Genomic DNA, 9,235 nt, shown 5'->3' with positions numbered 1-9,235 from the left:
ACTTAGACAGGCATATTGAATTGGTAGTACGCCATGGCCAGGAATTCGTCTAGTTCGACTGGTTCTGAGAGCGACAAAAAGCCTGAACAAACAGCATACCATGAATAGAGTATTTAATTCGGCAGACAGACAGACAGACAGACAGACAGACAGACAGACAGACAGACAGACAGACAGACAGACAGCACTGGTATCAATATTCAAAAGTGTCAAATTGGGAAGTTGGAGAAATCGTCAAGATAGGAAACACGTACGACCTTTCATATCTAAACAGTTTGGAAAACATAAAAAGTAATACAAACTTAGAACTTATTCAGTGTGCACGCACACACACACACACACACACACACACACACAGACAAACCGACCAACCAACATACACACACAAAGAGACAGACAGACCGACCAACAAACACACACACACACACACACACACACACACACACACACACACACACACACACACACACACTCAGCATAATCTGATATATAGAAATCTTGTTGTCACACTACGTCACGTTTTTGTGCTTTCTAAACCAACCAACATTATCCGTCCACGGCATGACGTTCACCTAATGTCATTTTTACTGTCATAAACGTTGGAGCAACGTATATGCTTTTAGCGAGAAGGCTGGTTAAACTTTCTATCAGTAAATTTCGTAAACTTTGGGATTAATACTGCTAGGAAAAATCGTTTGTTTGTGCTATTGACGGTTGGTGGGTAATGCCTCCTAGATCTCTACACGCCTCCGAGGTTAATTGAAAAAGCTGCCATGTAGGAAAACTAATAAATCATCGGCCATAATAATAGAGCCACATACATCCTTGTCTGTGATAGAGCTAATTATAACCAGTTCTATCCTATCGTATGTGTTTTGGATAAGTCAAATTGTAATCTTATCTCCCCGGCTTATCTAACCAGCTTTACCATATCGAATTAACAGATATGCATAGATATATAGATAGATAGATAGATAGATAGATAGATAGATAGATAAATAAAAAGGGGTTCTTGTTATCTTGTGTTATAACCATCGATATCATCAGTGGAACGTCGACCTATAGCAGTTTTGACATGGTTGTCCATTATGTAAAAATAAATGTTGAAACATGACCAGGACTTGCATGTTTCTTTTTGTCGAATATGTTGAATGGATGTAGTAATTTAAAACCTATCCAATTCAGATATAGCTTTAAAACCCTCAAACCACTGCATAAAAGTTATCGTTACGATCCATTGAAGAAATCATCAGAGGGCTTGTGTTCTCGAGGGACATCTTGCTTCAATACGCCGTATATATATATATATATATATCAGCCGATGAAGATGTACGGGCCCCTATCACCCTTCCATGTGTAATGAGAAGAGTCACGTGATTTACTCTAATCAACAGGTTGTTGCTACCCCGAGGTTGCTTTTTTTTCCAATTTCCGATGTCCTTTCTTTGATGTAGAACCCAAGCACACTTTGCGAGTATCATAATTGACAAGTCTTCATCGTTTTCACTTACGAAAGTCTAATATGATCCGAAATGCGTAATTACACTGTAATGTTCTAAGTCGACTTATTATGTTTCAACATCACAAGTAGATGTCTGATGTCTGCGCGTGTCGGCGCATGGTTTGGTTGCTAGGTGATATCACGACCATAGCTTCATCCGAGGAGGATGGGGGGCCACTCGATATAGCACTCTGAAAATGTCTTTGCTTTAACGGTTGCTGGGAAAACTCAACGTTCCACTCAGCCTCTAATGTGTTGATAGCTTCCCAAATGATTTTGTTATTTACACATCACTTTATGCAAACTGGCAGTCCTTGTAATCCATTATAATCACGGTCCATTGTTTGTCTCTATTTACTGTGGCTACATAATGATTATAATCAAGGCAACTAACTGTGGTTTCTCTCTATTTTACGATTTTTTTTTTACCTTTATAACTCAACAAAGGACAGATTAGGACCATAAAACATCCATTTCCGAAGTAGTAAATCATAGATTGTGGACGTGTCCCGCTATTATGATTAAATCAATACTATTTATCGATTATATATTGCCTAATAACAGAAGTTGAATACCCCCATTAGTTTTAAAATATAATTAACGAGAATGACGTCATCAGTGTAGTCGAACTTAGAACTAGACGAGTCTTCGTTAAAGTGTTTGTCAATAAATTACTGATAGAGGCGTGAGATTTCATTTTTAATTATTTCAGTTAGGTTTTCAATCATCTTACGTTATATACATCATGTATCTGGCGTGCACCTGGTAACAATTAGTTTTAGTTAGCGATACCTGTAAACATGTTTGGTCATATACGCACGAGGACACTTGTGATATCTGATTTAGACCCCTCAGGGTGAGCACAGTGATGCGTAAAAAAAAACAATTCTTTCTGGATAGCGTTTGTAAAGAAAAAGCTAGTGCCCGGTATGCGGATAATAAATGTACTTTGCTGGAGTCCCATTTTGAGTTCATTCGCTTCAGCAACTTTCATTTGAGGTTGGATCATAACTATGGTAAGGAGACCACGTTGATGAATAGCACTGGTAGACACATTAGTAAGGTTTGACTGTTGGGTCTCACGTAACTTTACGTCATCGTAGAAAGATCTTGCCGTTCGTTCACCCCAGCAAGTATTTAATGGTGTGATTTTCGTTTAGTTCCACAATATTTCACAATTAATTTATTTTATTCAATCAACTCTAAATATGATTGTAAGCCAAATGATGCCTTCTATTCGTTGTAAGATTACGTGCGTGTTTATTCAAATCATTTCCTGTGGGTTTTTTTTTTCAGGTAATCAGACCGGATTGTTAGTATGAAAGACATTGCATGGCATGGCCATCATAAGTAACAGCGGGAAACAAGTGAGCCAGACCTTCCAAGCCGTAAATCAATTTTCAAACTGTTCATAACAGAAAATTTGAAATGCCTACCCATTCTCATCCAATTCTGCTGTATATATCAACACTGAATACGATTGTTTGGTAAAACGTTCGCAGAAACATGTGATGATAACGAAATATTTAACAGTGTACTATGATGCCATAACATTAATTCTGCTAAAATGGCTTGACAGTTTACATTTATCATTCGCACGCATTCCTTTAATATGAAACACTGTTGCTGGTTTTGTAATACACCGTTGAGTTGCATGATTATTGAATCATGCTGTTATCCGAAACTCGGACAGCAGAATTATAGAATTTCTTTTGCACGTGCAACCTTTAAAGCTACCCATAGCAACAAGTTCATGTCGTATGAGGTCATCCCCATTTAAAGCTATCCATCCTACTTTTTCATTACGTTGTCACGGATACTGTTGTCATGGATACATGCGCCGCGCACAGCCGACCAATACTAAGATGATTAATAAAACGGTCTATAGTACTAAATCATAGTAGATTAAGACACGTTCATAATTATTACCCTCGAACAAATTTAACAGTCTCTGGATGCTAGTAAAGTTAAGGGATCATCTCAGCATCCTTATCGTTATCTGTCTTTCACTTCTACCCCCTGACACATCATTCAATTCCAACAAACACTTCTTCCTAGATGATGTCGTCCCAAATGTCTGCTAAATCAACCTCAATTGATCTGTTCCTATCTTCCTATTGACATCTCTCCGTTATTGAATTGTCTGTTTTATGTCCCGAGGGGAAAATAATGAAATCACGAATTTTCCATTTAATTACTACCTATCCAGACAAGATAAAATTCTTTATAATCCTGCAAAATTACGGGACTTAAAAAAAAATCTTCGCCAATTTTCATTTCATTATTTCCATGCATCTTCGTCCCTATTTCAACTTTTCACTAAACGTTCGTTTCTATTTCTATAGACCTATTGCTATATGTTCCCCTCTCCTCTATATATCTTCATAGTGCGATTTTTTATCTCAAAATTAGTCATCTACCTTGCTCTGTAGTACGAATTTTGACCTCAACATTGCCCGTCCGTCATATATATATCACAGTGCGAGTTTTGACCTCAATACTATAGTCAATCTACAAATTTACTCCATAGTGCGATTTTTGACCAACATTACCAGTTCTAGTCATCTACCTCTCTCTGTAACGAATTTTGACCTCAAGATTACCAGTCCTCGTCATCTACATCTCTCCACCGTGCGATTTTTGACCTCAACATTACTCTTCATATATTGTCTACTTTTTTCCATAGTGCGATTTTTGACCTCAACATGATCCGTTCTAGACATCTACCTCCCTCCGTAGTACGAATGTTGATCTCAACATTACCTTTCCTTGTCATTCTACCCCTCTCAGTAGTCCGAATGTTGACCTCAACATGACCAATTTGTAGCGGTGCCAACATAATGCGGCAACAATTTCCAACTAATGAAAGGATATCAAGGACTACGTTATTTCTATACAATCTCCTTATCCTTTGTACGACTAAATGTTGACAATGAAGACATCAAACTACAATTACCCTACGACTGACCAACGCCTATCCAGTAAACGTGTCTTTGTGTGTATTATATGCCACAGAAAATTTGTGAAAATTTGACGACTTCATATACCAATCAATGTCCTCGAGTAAAACCGATTACGATTCAAGGCTAGGATATTCTGCTTCTGTCGCACATACTAAACTTAGCCGATTTCAAAATAATGTTGAGTAAACCGAAAAGTGAATAAGGGTAGTGATGGGGTTTCCACACAGAATAGCAGCGTCTTTATACTTCGAGAGAACGAAATAGTTCAAATGTATGTACATGCCAAAATGGGATGTGCTTTTGCTGTTCTTGTTGTCCATTTTGATCGATTCTTGTTTTATTTTTTTATAGTCACAATATTTCTTGTCAATGTAATGTTGGTTTAGGTCCTAACGAGACATCATTAGAAACGGAGGCAGGGTGGACATTTATAAATATTGTGTTGTACACAATTATTGTGGTGTAGTCTGTAGATAGATAAATAAACATTACCCAAGCTCTTTGTCGGGCATGTGAATAGTTGTCAGGGTGAAAATATTATGGTTGTATATAGTTTATAGAATAACCAATCCTACAGCAAAACAAACTAGTTGAAAGTTGCTTTATCAGAACAATACCTATAGTTGTCAACAGTGTAAATCAATCTATCTACAAGCTTGGTGCGGGAGAGTCGTAAGAGGACATACTTAAATTTCGCAATTACCTTTATTTCGGAAAATCGTCCCACGCCACATGGCAAAAGAGATAGCCTCGGTTGCAGTACGGTCAGTATTCTAATAGTCAAAGTCTTCAATCTCGTAGGAAATTACTGGATGCAGTCTTTGTATATAACTGTTTAAATGGCTCTTTCACCTTTAAAATAGTTTTAACACTCGTTATACCAAGGACCTTCAGATTATCAATACCTTGCAAAAACGCTGTCATATTTTCCAGTCTCAGTAATTTTAGAAAAAAAGGTCCTGTATAAAAAGAAATGGTGAATTTTATGGAACTTTTTTTAATTTCATCTGTGTGTTTATATTTGTTTTGTAAATATTGTATGTATTTTAGTCTTTTCCAATTTCTGACTGTCTGTAAATGGGGCAATCCTGTAGACATCTCAAATAAATAAGTAAATAAATAAATCACGGACAAGATTCTTGTGACCATAAGTACAGACCATGAAAGTATAACAGGGTAAGACTTCCATGTAAAGACTAAATATAAGGCAATATTCGATATTCAGTGAAGTCTAGTCACTAGACGGTGGCCATTTTTTTTACATTTACAAAATCTTCAAAAAAAGTGTAAACTCATTTATTACTTATTAAAAGCAAAGCAAAGTAGAAGTTGATTGCCATATACCATGGAGAAAGTACTTCCAGGGGAAAACGCTATTCGATTCTAATTACAAATATATAATTTTAGCTAATCTTTAGTTATAATTTCAAATGATGCCACGAGTTTTCAACTTGATAAACAAAAAAAATGTGTAGGTCTACTTTTTGAGAATAACCGATTATGGACCGAACCACTGAGTCACCGTGATCTGCACATAGTACCCTGCTTCTTGGCGATTAGATTTAGACTCCCTAGGTCAGTCGTTTTATTCAAAAAGTTCCAAGTTTTTATCCACACCTGTTGTCGGAAATAAAAGACTTTCTTTCTTTAGATACAGTAATATTTTCATCAGACACTGGTGAATTTACTACCTTTTGGCTATTAGCTTATTTGTCACACTATCCAACTCATAGCTAAATTTGGTTGACGAGACAATTGATGGGTAAATATTGAGCATCAACAAAGTCTGAGTTGGATAATAATGGTAAACGTTACTTCAGAAAGTGCAGATAAAGGAAAACAACACAATTACACTGTAGCTATCCATACACAACGATCACCACCTGATTAAAAAAAGACTACCGCCCTGCATTCCAATGTGGTTTATTTCAACTCTCAATAGATAACCAAACCAACTACGGTCTACCAGTAACAAGTAGAATGAAAAGAAACATTTCTATTTACATTGTTATTACACTGTGTATGTTTTACGTAATACACCAAAACGTTTCACCTGTTTCCATATCCATACAGGGATGTTACAACCTGAACACCAATGAACCATATCATTCTATGACTATCTGTTATCTATATGAATTTCTTTTGTTATGCATGGGTTCACATTTGTTTTGAAACCCATCCCTTGAATACTATTTTGGCAGGAAGCTCCAAGATGAGTAATACTTGTACATACACATACATATTAAACGATATGTAGTGATATATGGCTACAAAACTGAGCCGCAGTAGTGGAAATTCAGACAGTAGAAAGTGCAATGTCTATTCAACTTTGCTATTAAAGGCGTAACAAAAATTGTGTGGTTCTGATTACGCTCAATTTTAGAATAGGTGGTGTAGGTAGATTTTTTAATTTTTTGTTTCTATATATTTTTTCATATATGAGTGTCTAGTTCAGGTAGTTCTGTTTTCCACTGTTTTCCATATATGGTCGCTCTGTTATGTGTTTCTTCTCACCAGTTTCGCATCCACTATTTCTTGCGACACAATTTTCGCGATTTTATTATTTTTTTTCTCGAATACGTAAAAAAAGTTAAAGTTCTTCAGTGAAAAACTAGGTAGGGGTCGGGTAACCGGAACCAAATATTTTTTAGGCCTAAGATAACATCTCACTTCCTGCAGGTTAGGAATCTGACTTGGAGACACAACCTTTCAGGATTTCTTTGTATTGTATGGTTGGAGGTGGAGGTGGCAAAATATACCAACCTCTTCTTGTAGTGGAAATCAAATAAACGTGTGACCCTCTGAACTCATGTGATTATGAGTTACAGACAGAAAATTTATGGAATTATTAAAGAAGGTACATACAAAACCTTATCAAATCATTTTCATCTAAAACATTTGGTCCAAGGATAATGCACAAGTCAGTGTAACACTGCATCACATCTGCAACAGACACACTCTCAGTACAAATGGTGTTGCCTTTGTGGTTCACTCACAGTACATGATGTTTTTGACACGAAGACACATTTCATCTTTAGACTAACAATAACAGAGACACAACACATACAGTGGGATTCTTTACCCAATGAAAAGTGATAAAGCATTGCTATTCTTTCAAAACAGTACAGTAGAATCAGGCTCCAGTTGAATAAAAAAACTCCACACGGACTTGATGATTTTGATGGCTTCAGTTGTTTACATTCCTATTAATAATCAACATGTCTACTTCTACATCTCAACTGTGAATGGCTTCTCAACAATACATGTAGTTTATTTTGCATTTGAAGTTGTCTTGAGTGTGTGTGTGTGTGTGTGTGTGTGTGTGTGTGTGTAAAAATGTCATCACATGAGTGAAATGCAAAGGCAACCCTGTTTGTACTGTAATGTGGTTAAAGGTCAATGTCGGATTAGCAATACGTCATTTTGGTGTTTTAAAACCAGTTGTCTGACAGAGCTACAGAGAAAAAGTTGGTCCAGAACAAAAGAATGGTCCAACGTAATCCTTATGGCTACACTGATAAGATAGAACTAGTCCAAAACATGGTATTCAAACATTTGGGGTTTAATTTAAATATGAACACATGGGCTTGAAAACCAAGACAAAGGTGTTGTTTTTTTCAAATGTTATGCACATAGAATTACATTTTTTCTATTATATATGAATTCATATTTCAATATAAAACAAAAATAACAATACATACATACATACGTACGTACGTACGTACGTACGTACATACATACATACATACATACATACATACATACATACATACATACACACACACATACATACATACATACATACATACATACATACATACATATTATATCCATACATATAACATTTCTGGTGGGTATATCTGTTGCAATTTTCCTCAAGGCATAGTTCATATTAGAACTGAACCTCGGTGTGCAACACTTGTCTGCCAGAGATACATTGGAAAAGATTGGTTTAGCACAAAATAATGATCCGATCGATTCCTTATGGCTTCACTGATAATATAACACTAATGTGAGAAGAACCTTGGGATTGAAACCCTGGCCTTTAATTATGTCACATAACACATAACACAAGTTAAATGGCTGAAGACTCAACTTCATGCAGACACTTTCAACTTTAAGCTAGCTGCCTTGCATAACACCTGCCTTACAATCACGCAATGGTAATCCATTTGTATAGTCAACTCCTACAACAATGCAACAATTATGACAGGGTCTCCGAGTGATAACTTTATATCATATTACACACAGTTCTATAATACAATGTTACCTTATGCTAGGATACAGTAGAAATTGTACTTAACTGGAGGACAACACGGTAGTAATGTTTAAGAGTTATTGCTTTACTTTGAAGGAGTGCTAGTCAGGGTTAGTTGCATGTCAGCCATGCAGAACAATGTATCCTCTATATTCCTCTACAACAACATGACCTTATGCCAATTGAACTCTAACCTTTGACCTCATCACTCCTCCAGGTGTGAGAAATGTGCAGATTTAGAAAAATTGCAAGTCAAAACATCGCAGCTGCACTTCTTAATTAAATACCTTAACATTATCTGGAGTAGATGCCACTCTCAACATATACTTATTCTATGAATCTTACCCAAAGATTTCAGAAAAAAAAAAATTCGGTTTGCAAGTGACCAGTGTTACCAAATCAACACATATGAATACTAAATATGTCTAATGCTGTTTCTAATTAATCATGTGGTTGATGCACCAAATGTATATAGTTTTGAGAGACGTTTAGATAGACACTGGGAAGGACTTG

Source organism: Glandiceps talaboti, chromosome 8 (assembly GCF_964340395.1).
Source record: "Glandiceps talaboti chromosome 8, keGlaTala1.1, whole genome shotgun sequence".
Classification (NCBI taxonomy): domain Eukaryota; kingdom Metazoa; phylum Hemichordata; class Enteropneusta; family Spengelidae; genus Glandiceps; species Glandiceps talaboti.
Note: the sequence above shows the minus strand (reverse complement) of the source record.